The sequence below is a fragment of the Balaenoptera acutorostrata genome, chromosome 8 (genome assembly GCF_949987535.1).
Source record: "Balaenoptera acutorostrata chromosome 8, mBalAcu1.1, whole genome shotgun sequence".
NCBI classification, from domain to species: Eukaryota; Metazoa; Chordata; class Mammalia; order Artiodactyla; family Balaenopteridae; genus Balaenoptera; species Balaenoptera acutorostrata.
The window spans coordinates 11,407,873-11,425,573 of NC_080071.1; the positions used below are offsets into that span (position 1 = coordinate 11,407,873).

At 35.2% G+C, this 17,701-nt stretch overlaps 1 protein-coding gene across 12 annotated transcripts in view; it reads left to right on the forward strand.

Annotated features, from left to right (window-relative positions):
• MBD5 (methyl-CpG binding domain protein 5) overlaps window positions 1-17,701 on the forward strand; it is a 405,271-nt gene that overhangs the window by 326,470 nt on the left and 61,100 nt on the right. For 9 of the 12 annotated variants that reach the window (XM_057551289.1, XM_057551283.1, XM_057551281.1 and 6 more), the window contains one exon: window positions 12,055-12,229. The gene's annotated coding sequence lies outside the window, so the exon portion shown is untranslated. Of the gene's footprint in view, window positions 1-7,104; window positions 7,188-12,054; window positions 12,230-15,441; window positions 15,592-17,701 lie in introns of all 12 variants that reach the window. The other 3 variants (XM_057551288.1, XM_057551287.1, XM_057551284.1) reach the window with 3 other exon arrangements.

Below are 17,701 nucleotides of genomic sequence, written 5' to 3' on the forward strand. Positions count from 1 at the left end.
CAGTTGTCTTTTGAAGTGTTCATGCCTGAAACATTAAAACTATCATTGCAGTCTCATCTTTGGATTTATTTATTGTTTATTACTAGTAAGAAATGACCTGGTAATATAAATTTGAAATTTACTTGAGGGTTTCAGGATTATTTTCTTATAAATTTGGTAAATTCCTTTTACTTGTCCCTCTTGTTTTCAGTGTAAAAATTCGTAGCTATGTTTTGTTGTTACCTGCTGTGTTTAATAGATGACTTATATGTCAGCATCTGTTTTCTGATTCTAATTTGGATATCTTTCTGACAAAAATAATGAATCAATAAATAGTATTACTGCTCAGCTATGAACTAGAATTAATAAATGTTCCTAAAAGTTACATAACTTATTCCAGATACTTTGACTCTCTAGGTCAATAGAGGCTAGTTTATTAGCTTACAGGTTAATCTGAGTCATCAGTATCCTTTTTGAAAACTATAAAAATAAAAATATTAAAACATATCCCTGTTGAAGGTTAGAAACAAAAAGCTTCAATAAAGAGTAAAGTTTTCAAACAGTACCTATAGTTAGAACTAAAAAAATCTTTATCTTTTTATTCTGCACCTTTGCTTCTGTATCAGGTTGCCATGGAAATTTTTTCATTAACATTAGATTGATTTTTTTCCAGAGATGAAATTGCTTGCATCATCTCATCTCCTAATATTCCTAAAGCCTCCTAAGCCAACTTTAGTGGTTTAACCTCCAAGTTCCAGATTCCCAAGAATTTCTGCCATGCTGCGTATTCTTGAAACTCAAATGTAACACACTGATGTGTTCAATGTTAATATCAAGGTTACTGACATGTTTTCATTCTTGGTCCAAAAAAAGTGTTTTAAACATTTTAAGTCATCAAGGAAAAACTTTGAATTGTAAGCTGAAGAATTCCAAGGACGTTTACCTAATAAAAATAAACAAAATCAGATGCTTTTATAAAGGCTTATACGTAGTATTCTAGGCTTTTTTGCTATAAAATATTAAAGTTCAAGTTGATGAACAAAGAAAACAGTATTTGATTTGAGTAATTGGACCTTATACACCTCTACGTAATATGTTAAAATTCGTACCTGAGTCAGTTCTTAAAAGTAGAACTTCACCTTGTGTAGACTGCCAAAAATAAACACAGTTTTGTCCTAAGTACTTGATTGCTTCATGCCTCTTGAGTGAAGATCCCAAGTGGTTTCCAAAAGTTATTCCTCAGGTTTTGAGGGAACATACCTTGTGTTACTTGTTTTTGAGCACCTAGATTTTTAGTAGATACTCAGTACATGTTTCTTACTAACATGTAATTTTAGTCTAAAATAAGATACAAAAGGCACCCAAGGAAGAAAAGGTTGAAAATTCATGGCATTTGATGTGAAAAGGAACCCAATTTCACCATCAATAGATACAAAAAATACTATTATACATCCTTATGTATGATATTTTAATGTAGCTTAAATGTTTCTACTTTTTTTTAGGAAGTAGCTTTTTATTTTTCTTTATACAAATACAGTTTTTTAAAATTCTGCATCTTTTTTTTTCAAGCCCAAATTTTATTATAAGTTTCAGTGAACATAACTCTGTTAAATTGCTAGCACAGTTTCTCACTCTTTCACACACTGTTCTTACAGACTGACAGTGCTCTCCAGACCTCACTTTGAATAGCACTTAGTAGTTAAGTGATCATTTAAAGTTAGGGACGGTACCTAACTTTTGAGCCTTACTTTCTTTATTTGTCCAATGGAACCAGTAATACTTACCCTGGCATTGTCAGAATTAAATGAAATCATTGAAGTGTCTGTCATTGCCTGGCAGATGCTGTATGTCTATTAAATAGTAGTTCATTAATCACCCTCCAATGCCTAGGGAAATTCATAGGAATTTGATTTCTTTTCTTTCCTGCCTTTAGCAAGTCTGTGCATCACAGCCAACTGGAGATCTGGTTTCTTTCAGTCCGACCATGGTGTTTAGAGTCCTTAGGCTTAGCCTGGGAATGTTCATTGTACTGGCTGGCCTTTGCTTCTACGCCTTTTCAGTAAACAGCATTCTATCCGGATGGTCTCTCCATAGCAGTACATTAGTGATCATCTCCATTCTAAATGTTTTTACTTTTAGAACATGTTCTTCAACTCATTTTTCCTCACTTGACAGTATGTCTTAGAAATTTTTCCATATCACTGTAGAACTACCTCTTTTAACTGTTGTATTATCTTCCATATTATGAACGTTTTATTATTTACCCATTCCCTAGTTAATAGGCATTAAGGTTGTTTTGTATTTTTCATTCTAATGATCAGTGCTAGTGAATATCATTTTACCTAATTCTTTGTGCACATATTTTATTATTTTTCCAAGCATGATAAAGAAGAGGAGCTGCTGTTTCAAAGAATATGCATATCTTAAGTTAATATTGGTGCTGATATATATACCTCCTAAAAGGAGGTAAATGGTCCTTCTACCAGTAGTTTGACACTAGCTGTTACCCCATACTCTTGACCGAACTTGCTATTACCAGTCTTTTAAAAATGTTTACACATCTTAGGAGTGAAAAATGATGCTTTGTTATTGCTTTATTTTGCATTTTCTGATTGCTACTAAGATCGAGCATCTTTTCTTAAGCTTACAGGCTTTTTGGCATTTCCTCTTCTCAGCCTATCCATATTTATGGTCCATTTTTCTTTTGGGCTTTATATCTTTTTTTTATTGATTTTTGGAAGTTACTTATACATTCCAGATACTAATGCTTTAGACTGTTATATATGTTGCAAATATTTTCCCCCTATCAATTGTCTTAACCTTTTTGGTGATTCTTTTGCTGAACTGAAGTTTTAAATTTTGGTGTAGTCAAATTTAACAGTCTTTTTCATTATTGCATTTGCTTTTTGTATCTCCTTTAGAAGGCTTTCATAAATATAGTTCAGATAAACATATTATTTTATATTGTCTTACTGCATTTATGCTTTAGCTTGATTTAGTTTTTGTTTTTGACTTAAGTCTTCAATCATCTGGAATGCATTTTTGTAAATTACATGAGTTATGAAAGTAACTCATTTTTTTCCCCAAGTGAGTGTACAGTTGTCCCAATGCCATATATTGAACTGGCCATCCCTTTCCTACTGATTTAAAATACCACCTCATAAAAAAAAATAAAATGCCACCTCTATCATCAACTAAATTTGCATATCTATGGGTTTATTTGTGGCCAGTCTCTTCTGTTATACTACTTGCCTATTCTTGTACCAATACTACAACTTTTTAATATGTTTCACTATTTGATAGGGCAATTATCCCTTTCTTTTTTTTGTATGTTAGTTTTATACTTAGCTACCTTCTAAATACCTTTGTCCTTGGTTCTAATAATTTTCCAGTTTGGGTTCTTTAGGAAAATGATCATGTTGACTTCAGGTACTGACAGTTTTATTTCTTTATTTCTATTAATCATACCTCATTTAATAGTTATATGTCTTACTAAGTATTCAAGACCAAGCCAATTCCACATAAACACCTAAGAAGGGACACATTTTTATCAACTTCTCCAGAAGGTTTTATCCTTCTCTACCTATCCCTCTCCCAAATTTAGTCCTCCGTTCACGCAAGATGGATTGGAGTTTTCTTTCTTTCTTCCTTCCTTCCTTTTTTTTCTTTCTTTACTTTCTTTTCTTTCTTTTTTTTTTTTTTAATGAACAGTTCTTTAAGCTTGAGTTACTCCAACCAATATACGAGGCTAGGGGAATTAACAAGGTAGAGAAGCGATTCGAAAGTAGAATAGCCCATTATATTAATCTTTTCTGACCTGAAGTCGAATTTTTCTTTCTCCTTTATTTATTTGAGCATTTAATCACTTTGCCTTATAATCTTCAAAAGTCTATGTTTTGTCTCCCCAACATTTTAACTCCTTCCGATCAGACTGTTTCTCCTGCCTCATATACTCACAGTTCCTTTCCTCCTCCCCTGATACCTGTACTGCATGTCCTTTAACTTCATATAAACCTGTATTCCAGCTTAGATTCTGTGTTCCATATTTCAGTCACACAAGTGCCATATCTCAGACTTCATTGCCCCTCTGTCTTTTGCCCACCCCTCTTCAAAACCATGGTCCTATTTTATTTTTGTTTGATTTTCTTACATTTTTTGAAATAATTTCAAACTTACCGAGAAGTTGCAATAGTGCAAAGAACTCTATTCGCACAAATTCAGCAATTAACATTCTGCCATATTTCCTTTATCATTCTCTCTTGCCCCACTCTATGTGAGTGTTTGTGTATATTTTTTAGAATAGTTTGATATTAAATTGCAAAAATCATATAATCTGTTTTTTTTTTTTTTTTTTTCTGTGCCTATACTCAATAAGCCAGAGGTCCAGCTCTGTCCATACTGCTGTCTTGTCTGAGAAGTCATGTTCTGGTGAATAAGTTCACCTTTTGGATTCTGCCGTAAATTCATGATCATTGACCTCAAATTGGCTTTCACCGCTACCTATATATGAGTGACTGTTTTTAAATTTACAAATACAGGGATGTTTGGGGATATCATTTTCTTATGACGTTCTGTATGGAAATTTGATCAGATGATACATTGTGTGTGATTTCATTTCTCTGGAGTCATTGAGATTTCCTTTATGGCCAGCTATTTTTATTTATTTACCAAATATTTACATAACGCTTACTGTGGGCCAGGAGCTAAGTACTTTACAAATCTTCACTTATTCAATTTGCTCAACACTGTGTGGTAGATATTAGTATTATCTTCATTTTGCAGATGAGAAAATTGAAGAACAGAGATGTAACTTACCCTAAGTCACACACCAAGAGGTAGAGTTGAAATTTTACTTTCAGCAGTCTGGGTCCAGAATTCGTGCTCTTAACCACAATTTTTAGGGTTTTCCCCCCAAGATTCTGCTCTTTTCCATCTTGTTCAACCTCACTTTTTAAGAGGCGGGTATTAAAAGTTATGCTTTCAACTTAATTTTCATGGAAACAGTCATTCTCTTTTTATATTTCTATTTCATTTGTTTACAAAATATTTTATTAAATTCCTAAATGACACCAGCAAGTGTTATTGACTCAGACAGCTTTGGAAACAACACAGCTGATATTCAAAAGCATATAATTCAGGTGGTAAGAGCAGAAGTAAGCTTTTGCCTGTTTTCAAATGGAAATGCTGTTTTGACTAATTCAGTGATTTGTTTATGTGGAGGTCAGTTAAGAGACTTTCCTCTGTAGTTCAAATCAGAATATGTTCTTCAAGTAAATAAAGGCAAAGTCACTGAAAAGTTATTTTCCATCTGACAGATGTCATTATCAGAAAATAAGTACATAGGAATGAAATTGCATTTGTAAATTAAGATACTTGTAGACCAGCAATGCTTATGTTAGAAATGTCATGGATCTATGATACCAAAGCTGTTTTTAGCTTCATGTGCATAGAGGTTCATCCTATGCTAGGAAGACTGACATGTTTTTTAAAGCTGTATTTCTGATACTCCCTAGCACAAGTTCTCCACTCCAATCTGGTCAGGCTCTTCCCCCATCCCACGGGTATCTAATCTCAGTAAACATATATAAGATTGAGTTGAAAACATTGAAGTCATCTTTATAAAGTATTTCTTGCTTTTCTAGCTTATGTAGAAGCGATAGCATTGGAATGACCAGGAGAACATCTAGCTCAGAGGGGGTTCTTCGGAGTTTTCCAAACGTTGGACACAAATTTACATTTTTAAATTATATTAAGTATTTTAACACAGTCATAAAAATAACATGCCCACTCACATGTGTTATACCAAATTGTAACACATGAACACATCATGAAGCAAAAATAAACTGTGCTGCTACTTTATATTTTTATGAACTGCTGACTAAAGCCTTGCCACCAATTTCCCTGTAGATATTTGAACTTCTTATGAGTATGCATTTTTATTTTTAAGTTTTTAGTTGGCCTTTTTTAAAAACTTGAGTCCACTGTTACATCTCCAAATCAAATTATGCAAGCAAGAGAATAGCTGCGGCATATGTATGCTCCATTAAATAAATACAAATACGACATAGAGGAGTCTTCCTGCCATGTATCCTTATCACTCCTTAACAATTCTGCAATGGCAAATTAATGTGATAATATTGTATTAACGAAAGTCTTCTTGCTTAATTTAAGTTTTTCGTAGTTCTTACCCATATTTTGTATTCATGATCAGAGACATGAGTAATGATTAGATATAGTCATTCAATTTTGGAAACAGGATTTTCTTTACTTCCCTTCAAGCTTCTAGACCATTTTTTTTTCTAGACCATTTTGATTGCAGTGATTTTAATATTGCCAAAGCCAAATTTGCTATTTTTCAAAAAAGTTGCCATTTACAATAGCTTTTATGGGTAATCAAAATTGTCTCAATATTATAAAACCAAAACAAAGTACAGAAATAAATTTGTTGATGAAGATTACTTAAATTGCAACTGTCAGCTATATCCCTTGGTTTCATATGTTTTATTAATCAAAATAGCCCGTTATTCTTATTGATGGATTTTAATAAGTAATATTATAATTTGGTCTTCCAAAATGAATTATTACCAACAAATCTCTTTTTCTGCTTTTTATAATGGAAATTCCATATAGATTTTATTAGACAAAAGAGATCTACAACTAAAATAATTTGAAAACTACTGATCTAGTTCAGTCCATTATTCTTAACAAATTGAAAAATTAAAGCTCAGGTTACATATCTTGCTCAAAGTTATAAGCTAGAAAATTGTAGATACCAAACTTCCTGTTAGTTCACTGTTCTTTCTATTATGTGTTATCTCATCTCTGAGTTCCTATAGTACATTTAGTTTATGCCATGCCATTTAGCATGTAATGCCATGGTTTGTATACAGGCATTCATTTATTTATTCAACAAGTAATTTTCTGTGTGCCAGATACTCTTTTAGGCACGGGAAATAGTCTCTGAATCCAAAAGTTGAGCTGAAAATAAAATAAGAAAAGTAGATTCTATTCAGCCCCTATTTGATTTTGGTTAAATAAATACACACCTACAATTAACTGCCTTGTGTATCACTGATTGGTTTTAACATATCATTAAGAACTTTTCTATTTGTGATTATATTTTAGGGGAGTAAACAAAAGTTCTCTAGGTGAGAAAAACAAATAATTCAACTCAAAGCACACTGTTTTCATACCCAGTACCTGATCATGTAAGTATATAAAACAGAATATGGTAAGGGCTGTTACATGCATGTAAGCAATACTGTAGAATGAGATAGTAACTCTAAGCAGGAGACTGGAAGAGGCTTCATGGAGGAGTTGACCCTGGAATTTAGTTAAAGGACAGAAGGTTGCTTTAAGAAAGTGAGAGGAAATCTTTCTGTGCCCAGGGAACAACACGTGCATAGGCATAGAGTTGTGAACAGTTGTGGCATTTCCAAGAAAGATTAATGCATTAGAATACTAGGATGTCTTGAGAGAAGTGGTGAATAAGCATTTTTAGGCATCATTCTATGATTGAACAACGGAAGTAATGAAATGTGAGGACTTTTTATATTGTACACCAGGTATTCCTCATGCGTCTACCTGTTTCTATTCCTAAGTTCTTTAAGAACACTGATGGTATTTTGTACTTCCCCATTTATGGTGACAAGTGCAGTGCCATACATGGCAAGGGCTCTGTATATCCTTACTGATTAATTACACTCATCGTTCACTCAACAAATATTTTTGGCTCCAGCATGTGTAAGATTCTATACTTTGTGCTATGAGAAGTAAAAAAAGTTGCGATACAAAGCCAGCCTTCAAGAAGCTGTTGAGCCCAAAGCACAAATTAGTCTGGGATAAACCACAATGGGAAAGAATATTTAAAAAGAATGTCTATATGTGTAAAACTGAGTCACTTTGCTGTACAGCAGAGATTGGCACTACACTGTAAATCAACTATACTTCAATTTTAAAAAGTTTTTTTAACTAACAAGGGTTTTTGTCTGTTATGGTGAGTAATACATCCATATGTTCACAGAGCTTATGTTCTTATCAGAGGAGACAGACAATAATAGGATAAATAGTAAAATACAGTATGTTAGATAGTGATGAATACTAAGAAGAAAAGTAAAGTAGGAAAAGAGGGAAATTAATTATCAGACAGGAAAAGGGAAGGTAAAATTATTTAATTTCTCTTGCCTCAGTTTCCTCAACTCTAGAAAAGAAAAAGTAGTAGTACTTACTTACAGGGCTGTGACAAGGCTAAGTGAGTTAATATGTGTATGTATAAGGTCCCAGAAGATGGTAGGATGTGAGCCAGTATTACTTACACATTTGGCCAGAATAACTTTAGTACAACAGTCATCTTATTTTCATCACTTATGGACTTCTTTTATTTTAAGATATACTTTTATTAAAGGATATACTTCCAAACAGTTCTGAACTACTTTATCTATAGAGGAAGGCTCCCTCATCCATATCTTGTTTGTTTTACCTTCTGCTTCCAATGCGGTCACATCTAATATCATTTTCTTAACTGAAGTGAATCATCATTCTTTCATAGTATTTCTTCTACAGAACAATATTTGCTTATCTAGATGTCAGGGCATCATTTTCTATTTAAGGCATCAGGCAGACATCCAGATCTTCATGTGGAAAATATTCGTTAATGCCTCATCACTTATCACATCTCAAGGTTAACAGGTCTAACAAAATGAGACCTTTATGCTTGATTACCAGCTAAAAATGAGTACCATATTGGGATTATTATTGCCAGATAAATATAGAATCTTCAATATTAATCTTTTGCAACTGAGATCATTTGCATGGATTAGGTAAAGTTTCAGGTCTCCTACTAACCTTTCTTTGCCTGTGTAACCTCTGCACATCCTTAGATGTATCCTGCTTCCCCCTTTCTCTGATCCCTGAAAACTAGACTAGCTCTTTCTTTGTGTTCATTTAGCGTGCCGTACTTAGCCCTAGCACAACTGGTGTCACTCAGTGTTGTAATTAATTACCTGTTTACCTGACTGCCCAACTCCCTACCCTCCACCTCTCAGACAGTAAGCTCCTTGAGCTAGGGGGACGATGTTCTCTTTATGTCTGGGCCCTGAGTATCTGTTACAGTGCTTCACATGTAGTTGATTCCCAATAAACTTAAAACATTAAATATAATGCCAGGAGTACCTTTAGTATTATCAGGATTATAGAAACGTAGTTATTTAACCTTGGTCCCACATCTCTTAGTTGTTTCTTTGTCTCTCTTGGCTGCTTTCTGAGGAATAGCATTGCTCAAGCATGCTGCTACACCCTGTCCTACACAGTCCCCTGTCCTGCTTTGGCCCAAAATCAAAAAGAAAAAGAAAAAGTAGGCCAGATATCTGGAAAGACCTCAAAGGTAGAGGAGCACCCTCTGGAGTACTATGGTCCAGGATGTGATCCCTACTCTAACAATTTTAAAAAATTGACTTCGCCATTCCTCTCAAGGGTGATGGGCCTCTAGGGTCTGACACAGACCATCTATATATATATATTATTTTAACATCTTTATTGGAGTATAATTGCTTTACAATGGTGTGTTTCTGCTTTATAACAAAGTGAATCAGCTATACATATACATATATCCCCATATCTCCTCCCTCTTGCGTCTCCCTCCCATCCTCCCTATCCCACCCCTCTAGGTGATCACAAAGCACCAAGCTGATCTCCCTGTGCTATGCAACTGCTTCCCACTAGCTATCTATTTTACATTTGGTAGTGTATATATGTCCATGCCAGTCTCTCACTTCATCCCAGCTTACCCTTCCCTCTCCCCATGTCCTCAAGTCCATTCTCTACGTCTGCGTCTTTATTCCTGTCCTGCCCCTAGGTTCTTCAGAACTTTTTTTTTTTTTTTAGATTCCATATATATGTGTTAGCATACGATATTTGTTTTTCTCTTTCTGACTTACTTCACTCTGTATGACAGTCTCTAGGTCCATCCACCTCACTACAAATAACTCAATTTCGTTTCTTTTTATGGCTGAGTAATATTCCATTGCATATATGTGCCACATCTTCTTTATCCATTCATCTGTCAATGGACACTTAGGTTGCTTTCATGTCCTGGCTATTGTAAATAGTGCTGCAGTGAACATTGTGGTACGTGACTCTTTTTGAATTATGGTTTTCTCAGGGTATATGCCCAGTAGTGGGATTGCTGGGTCGTATGGCAGTTCTATTTTTAGTTTTTTAGGAACTTCCATACTGTTCTCCATAGTGGCTGTATCAATTTACATTCCCACCAACAGTGCAAGAGTGTTCCCTTCTCTCCACACCCTCTACAGCATTTATTGTTTCTAGATTTTTTGATGATGGCCATTCTGACTGGTGTGAGGTGATACCTCATTGTAGTTTTGATTTGCATTTCTCTAATGATTAGCAGTGTTGAGCATCATTTCATGTGTTTGTTGGCAATCTGTATATCTTCTTTGGAGAAATATCTGTTTAGGTCTCCTGCCCATTTTTGGATTGGGTTGTTTGTTTTCTTGATATTGAGATGCATGAGCTGCTTGTAAATTTTGGAGATTAATCCTTTGTCAGTTGCTTCATTTGCAAATATTTTCTCCCATTTTGAGGGTTGTCTTTTCGTCTTGTTTATGTTTTCCTTTGCTGTGCAAAAGCTTTGAAGTTTCATTAGGTCCCATTTGTTTATTTTTGTTTTTATTTCCATTTCTCTAGGAGGCGGGTCAAAAAGGATCTTGCTGTGATTTATGTCATGGAGTGTTCTGCCTATGTTTTCCTCTAAGAGATTTATAGTGTCTAGCCTTACATTTAGGTTTTTAATCCATTTTGAGTTTATTTTTGTGTATGGTGTTAGGGAGTGTTCTAATTTCATTCTTTTACATGTAGCTGTCCAGTTTTCCCAGCACCACTTACTGAAGAGACTATCTTTTCTGCATTGTATATCCTTGCCTCCTTTGTCATAGATTAGTTGACCATATGTGCATGGGTTTATCTCTGGGCTTTCTATCCTGTTCCATTGATCTATATTTCTGTTTTTGTGCCAGTACCATACTGTCTTGATTACGGTAGCTTTGTAATATAGTCTGAAATCAGGGAGCCTGATTCCTCCAGTTCCGTTTTTCTTTCTCAAGATTGTTTTGGCTATTCAGGGTCTTCCGTGTTTCCATACAAATTGTGAAATATTTTGTTCTAGTTCTGTGAAAAATGCCATTGTTAGTTTGATAGGGATTGCATTGAATCTGTACATTGCTTTGGGTAGTATAGTCATTTTCACAATGTTGATTCGATATTTGCAAGAATTTAATTTATAAACCCGGTGACCTGTTTGTTGATTGGTTTGTTTTCATTGATTGAAATACCTGTATCTGATATCTAAGTCACTAACTTAATGATATCAAAGCCCCTATGAAATCCATCAGATAATTAGAGGGTTGTTCAATGCCTGTGGAAACAGAACAAAATGAGTTAAACTGCACCAAGGATATTTTACCCACGCTGAGGAGCAACCTTGTCCTTGTCTCCCTGATGGCTAGGAGAAAATTAAGTAAGGGGTAATAAGGTCTCAAGTATACTTTTGAAAGTCCTTATAAATTTTTTCCTTATTTGCTAAAAGGAAGCAGTTTTAAAAGTCAGGGGAAGATGTCTTTTTGTAACTCAATAATGATAATGTACAATTTGGTTGCATAATTCTTTGATCCCAAAATTAAGTTCCTGAAACAATGATAATGTGGTATTGCTGACAATGGTGTTAAGAAAGAAGGAAAGATAGAGAATTAAAGTTGGATGAGCATTCTTTGTACCCTCTGACTCCTCTAATTCAACGATCACCAGAGTCTCAGGGTCAAATCAATTTCATTAAGAAGGTTGACTATGTGTGCTTGTGGTTTTAGCTGGCTTACCGGCTGGTATTCCTTCATATACTAACAATGCGTGAAGATCCACTACAGAGTAGAGAGTTCATCCTCTACCCTTGTGAAGAAACAATGAAGTCTAAGTTAAATGGTCATTAAAAGAAATAAGTTGTACCTCTTGTCAAGATCTACAGTCTGTCCTTCAAGCCTTACCTCAAGGTCCTTTCTATTCCAGAAGGTTGGAAACCCAAGTGCCTACAGAGGCCAGGCTGGTGGGAATGAAGCAGGAAGCCACTGCAGTGTACTGGAGAGCCAAGTCCATTCTGAAGGAGCAGCCACTGCTCCGTTCCAGATAATTGTTGCAAGGCAGGAATGCTGACCTAGTGTTACCACATTGTCCAGTTTCTCAGGTAAAGCAGGAAATGCAAATTTTCATGTGACGTCTTTTGATTTAAATATTGTCAACTAATTCACTTGTATTATTATTCTCAAACTGTGCGCATGCCAGATACTTCCACAGGTGGGATTTGGCCCAGAGCCCTCGTGTTTGTAACTTGGTTTTATATTTTGTTTACCTATTTGTTAAATTGCAGACTTTATTTTCTACAGGTTTTACTTTCCTTCAGCATGTTCTCTAAAATATTCTATGCCTGGTTTTGTGCTATTGAAACTACCTTCCTCTCCAACCTGAACATTTTGTGCATAAGTTTTCTTTGGCTGCTACATTTTCTCTGCCACCATCAGCATTCCACTGAGCAGTCAAATGCTAGATGGAGTCTCCTTGAGACACTTTTCTTATGCCACCACTAAACATCTACAGGTATTACTACTTACTCATTTCCTTCCTGATGTGTAAGCTAAATAAACGCAGTAAAAGATCATGGGACTTAGAGATTGTATGCTTTGGGCTCCCTCTTCTAGAATTTACACAGAGACTGTCTTCTTTCTCTTGCATCTTGAGAACCTTATCAAATAATTAATTAGACTATGGTTATCCTTTACATTTAATTATGTTTGGTGGAGATGTTGATTAGACTTAAGTGTTCCTAGATATTTATACATATAAAGAGACAATGTATTTGTTTCTTCAATGGCTGAGGAATCTTCCTATTTTTACTTTGAGTAACTTGATTGTCAGTGTTACAGGGGGTGGGTGGGGACCATTACCTCTATGTGGAACTAATTACTCCAGGTAGGAATTTGGCATCCATTGCCAGGTGAATTGAAGAATGCTAAAACATTTTTTAAGTAAAAGAGTACATAAACATTAGTTGTTTCAATATGTTGTACAACCCCCAGATGGACAAAAATCACAATTGTTTCATTCTTAGTACAGTTTTGATTTTAAAAAATTGATATACATTCTTTTTTTAACAATGATTTGACCTATTAAGCTACCTTGAGTAGCCAAAATACTAGTAATTCACAGATAAAATGTGAAAATAACCCCTTAAACTTGCTTAATGCACTCTTTAAAAGATTATGTAAATGTAAGCAAGTATTTTTTATAAATAATCTTTATGAGAAATTTTACTATACCATAGAAAAGCAAAAATAGCCAACTATTTTGATGCCAAATATACAGAAATATATCATAAATAAATTTTCCCTAAGAGTTATAGTGAGTTTATTAATTAGTTTATAAATTTTCTGGTGTGACCTGTTACTATACTTTAAAACAGTTCTCTGATTTTTTTTTAAAGAATATGTATTTGGGAGCTGTGATTGTTCACTTTTTGGCTTTTAAGAAAGTAAAGTGCATCATAAGCATTTTCTACATGTGCATACAAACCCTCACTTTCCTTCTATATTTTTAAAGGCACAAGGGAAGCTGTAACTTGAAGTTAGCTGCCTCAATTGCTTTTTCTTTGTAGTCATGTAGAATGGTGAGGGCAAAGAAAAAGCTCAGTTATGTGTAGTAATGCATGTGAATTCCTGAATCTTATAAGGGGAAGTTATAAAGAGAACTAAATTTAGACCTGGAAAGCCAAATAATGACTGGAGAAACCAGGGAAGGCCTCTCTGAGGAAGTGACATGTAAACTGAGATAAACAGAAGTTGGTTTAATGAAAAACATGGGGATGGCAGATGACATTGCAAGCAGAAAAGCAAGGGTGACAGCCTGAGGCATTTTAGAACCAATCAAAGGGATAGCCTTAATTTTTCTTTCTACTATTTAGGTCAGTCAGGTTAATGTGGTATTCTTCCTGACTCTCCCTATCTTTCTCTCCACTTAGCTAAAACAGAAAGAGAAATAATAGCATAATACTAGGCACAAAGCTTGTGACTATTTCCAATAAAAATCTTCCCTAATGCTTTTAAGTATTGGGGAAACATTAATTAGCTGTTCTATGGATATAACATTTAACTTTTTTTGGAAATAATAGTTTTCCTAATTACAGATCCAACACATTTTTATTATAAAAAATTTTTTGAGGGCTTCCCTGGTGGCGCAGTGGTTGAGAATCTGCCTGCCAATGCAGGGGACACGGGTTCGAGCCCTGGTCTGGGAAGATCCCACATGCCGCAGAACAGCTGGGCCCGTGAGCCACAATTACTGAGCCTGCACGTCTGGAGCCTGTGCTCCGCGACAGGAGAGGCCGCGACAGCGAGAGGCCCGCGCACCGCGATGAAGAGTGGCCCCCACTTGCTGCAACTAGAGAAAGCCCTCGCACAGAAACAAAGACCCAACACAGCCATAAATAAAATAAATAAATAAAATTTAAAAAGGAAAAAAAAATTTTTTTTTGAAAATATAGAAAAACAGTGAAGAAAATAAAAGTCACTCATGTTCCTGCTATCCAGGGACAAGCACGGGGAAGATAGTGCTGTTCTATTCCTATATCTACATAAATAGTAGCATTTTTGTAAATGAAGATTTATAACTATACATGCAACTTTGTCATGTGTTTTTTCACCTGACAATGTCATGGACCTTTTCAATAACATGATTTTAATAGCTATGTATAAATAATAACAACTTAGATATTTATTATGTGTTAGGTACTAGTTTAAGACTTTTAACTTATTGTATCCCCAGAACAGAACAGTTCTATAAAATCTCCATTTATAAGGAAAGAAATTTTTTTTTTTTTAATTTATTTGGCTGTGTTGGGTCTTCGTTTCTGTGCAAGGGCTTTCTCTAGTTGTGGCAAGCGGGGGCCTCTCTTCATCGCGGTGCGCGGGCCTCTCACCGTCGCGGCCTCTCTTGTTGCGGAGCACAGGCTCCAGACGCGCAGGCTCAGTAGTTGTGGCTCACGGGCCTAGTAGCTCCACGGCATGTGGGATCTTCCCAGACCAGGGCTCGAACCCGTGTCCCCTGCATTGGCAGGCAGATTCTCAACCACTGCGCCACCAGGGAAGCCCCTATAAGGAAAGAAATTTAAAACTTTTCCAAGGTCACAAGCTATTAAAATGTACAGCTACATAGCATCTCAATACTGTACTTAATTTAAATGAAACCCTATTTTAGACTTCTAGATCATTTCCAGTATAGTGTTTGGCTATTTGAAATAATACTCGTGATTCTGTGGGTTGGAAGTCTAGGCTGGGCTTAACTGGGACAGCTCATGCCTGTTCCACATGGTGCTGGCTGGGCTCAGTTACATGTCTGGGGCTTCAGCTGGACCAGCTGGACCAGCTGGACTTTTCTCTCTCCACAGAGAAATAAATCCCAATTCCTGACGGAAGGAACTACAAAATATTTGTGGCCAGTTGCAGTCTACTACATTCAGCACTTAGTTCTCCAAAGGCTTCCATGGGCCGAGAATGTGTAAGTTGCTAAACGTTGGTAACATGAAACGGCCTGTGTAAGTAATCCTCCTGACCATAGATGGGCATAGGTCAGGATGCTTGTTACCTTGACTCTGAGGACAGGCCTCATTCTCAGGAGCCTATCCCTATACCTTCAGAGTTCGTGAAAAAATGTAACCTTCCACGTGAATGTGATCCTCATGCACAGTTTTTGAATGTTTACACTCTTCTGCCCTGAAAGGGCAAGGACGTTTGAAACTAGAGAGTTTTAGTGATGAGAGCAGGAAAGATGTGCTTGTGGTATCCTGATACAACTGTATAAAACAGGTGTAAATGTACTGGGGTACTTTGGGGTGAGTAAGTAGAGCCTGGCAGAGGCATTAGGTCTCTTACAAAAGATGTATCTGAGAGGCATGTTTTGGAAGAGGTGGCTGCACAGTGAATATAAGAACCAAATGAAAATAATAACCAGAGTTAAAATGAGACTACTTTTTGGAAGGTTTTTTTTTTTAAATGAAAGAAGATATAACTGTAAGATAAGTGTGCTCATAAATAAAAATGCATAGCTTGAGTAAATAGGTGAAAGGTGAAACAGATGGAAAGGTTGGATGGGAATGCTGGCTAAGTACTTTTAAGGAACTGTTTAAATAATTGATATGAGGATGAAAGATCACTGAAAAGGGAAATGTCATTCAGGGTTACCCTAACAAGCATAATTTAACTTAATAATGATGGAAAGATGATGAGTATATCCATTCATTACCCAATCAAATGATAACGTTGTAGCCACTCAGACATTAGTCTTCAAAATGCTAATGCTTATGTTATTTCTTAATCCAATTATACCTGTTGTTGCGTGTACATATTGTTTTGGAATTTAAGTATAGAGGTAGGTTTTATGTGAGCCTTTTTTTTCTCAATTGGAGAACATGAGGCATTCATCCTTGCAAATGTCAGAATGGAGGAGACTTCTTTTTTTATTATTTTAAATTTTTTTATTGAAGTATAGAGTTGATTTACTGGAGACTTCTTAACTTTGAATATTTCATGAGTTAAGTTTATAATCATTGTATAAAAAGTACAAATGATAATTTATACTTATATAACATTAAATATTGGTGTTTTATCTAATTTACATCGTCTCACCTTGGTAAATCAATAGATCATTCAGGATTCATTCTGTCCTACTGTGTATCCAAGTAATGGCCCTGAGCACAAGATTAATGCGTGATGTCATTATAAACATATTAATAGAATTTACTCATAATATCACATGACTTAAAAATCAATTCATTATTTTTACCATTAATCAAGTTTGTGTGACATTATTCAGAAGAATGTATGATGTTTGATGTTATTCAGAAAGATTTATGAAGATTACCTACTTATTTTCATGATGTCATATTCTCTGATACTTAGTCTGCATGGTGTTTTGGGTGTAACTTTTAAAATATACACTTATCACTGCATAACATAGTGAATTTATTCTTAGGTTGACAAGAATGTCAGTAAAGCAGATAGAGAAAAAAGGTCTATTGCATTAATTATCATCCTGTGGAAATACAAGTTTCATTTTTATATGGTTGCATTCATCTATTTTAGTGGTTCCATTATTAATCCAATTAAAGTGTGTATATAAACCATTTAAATAAAACTCTGATGCACTTTACAAATAAAGTATAAAGTTAGCATATTGTTTTTTTTAGAAGCCCTATCATACTTTTGCTACACAGAAGTTATTACTCAGAGATTTTGAGATCATTAGGGACAAATCTAGAGCAATCCTAATAAAATCCTTTGTATTTTTTGTCAACATGCATAGTCACCGGCTTCTATTGACTTCTTTTAAAAACTTTTCTTTCATTTTAGACGCCTGTGTTGCTAAAACTTCACAGGCCTACGTAAAAATCAAAATATAAAACTGTATTGGCTAACTAGAATGTAGCCATTGTAGTAACTTGTAACTAGTCTTCATCAAGTATTTAAGCACCTCCTGTAGGCCAGGGGTTCTACACCAGGAAGTGGGACTATTGGAGGAACCTAGAGAAACAAGTCCCTGCTGTGAGGAGTTTACATCCCTGTGGGGAGAGATAGGCAATAAACAAACAAAAAATGATAAGAAAAAAATC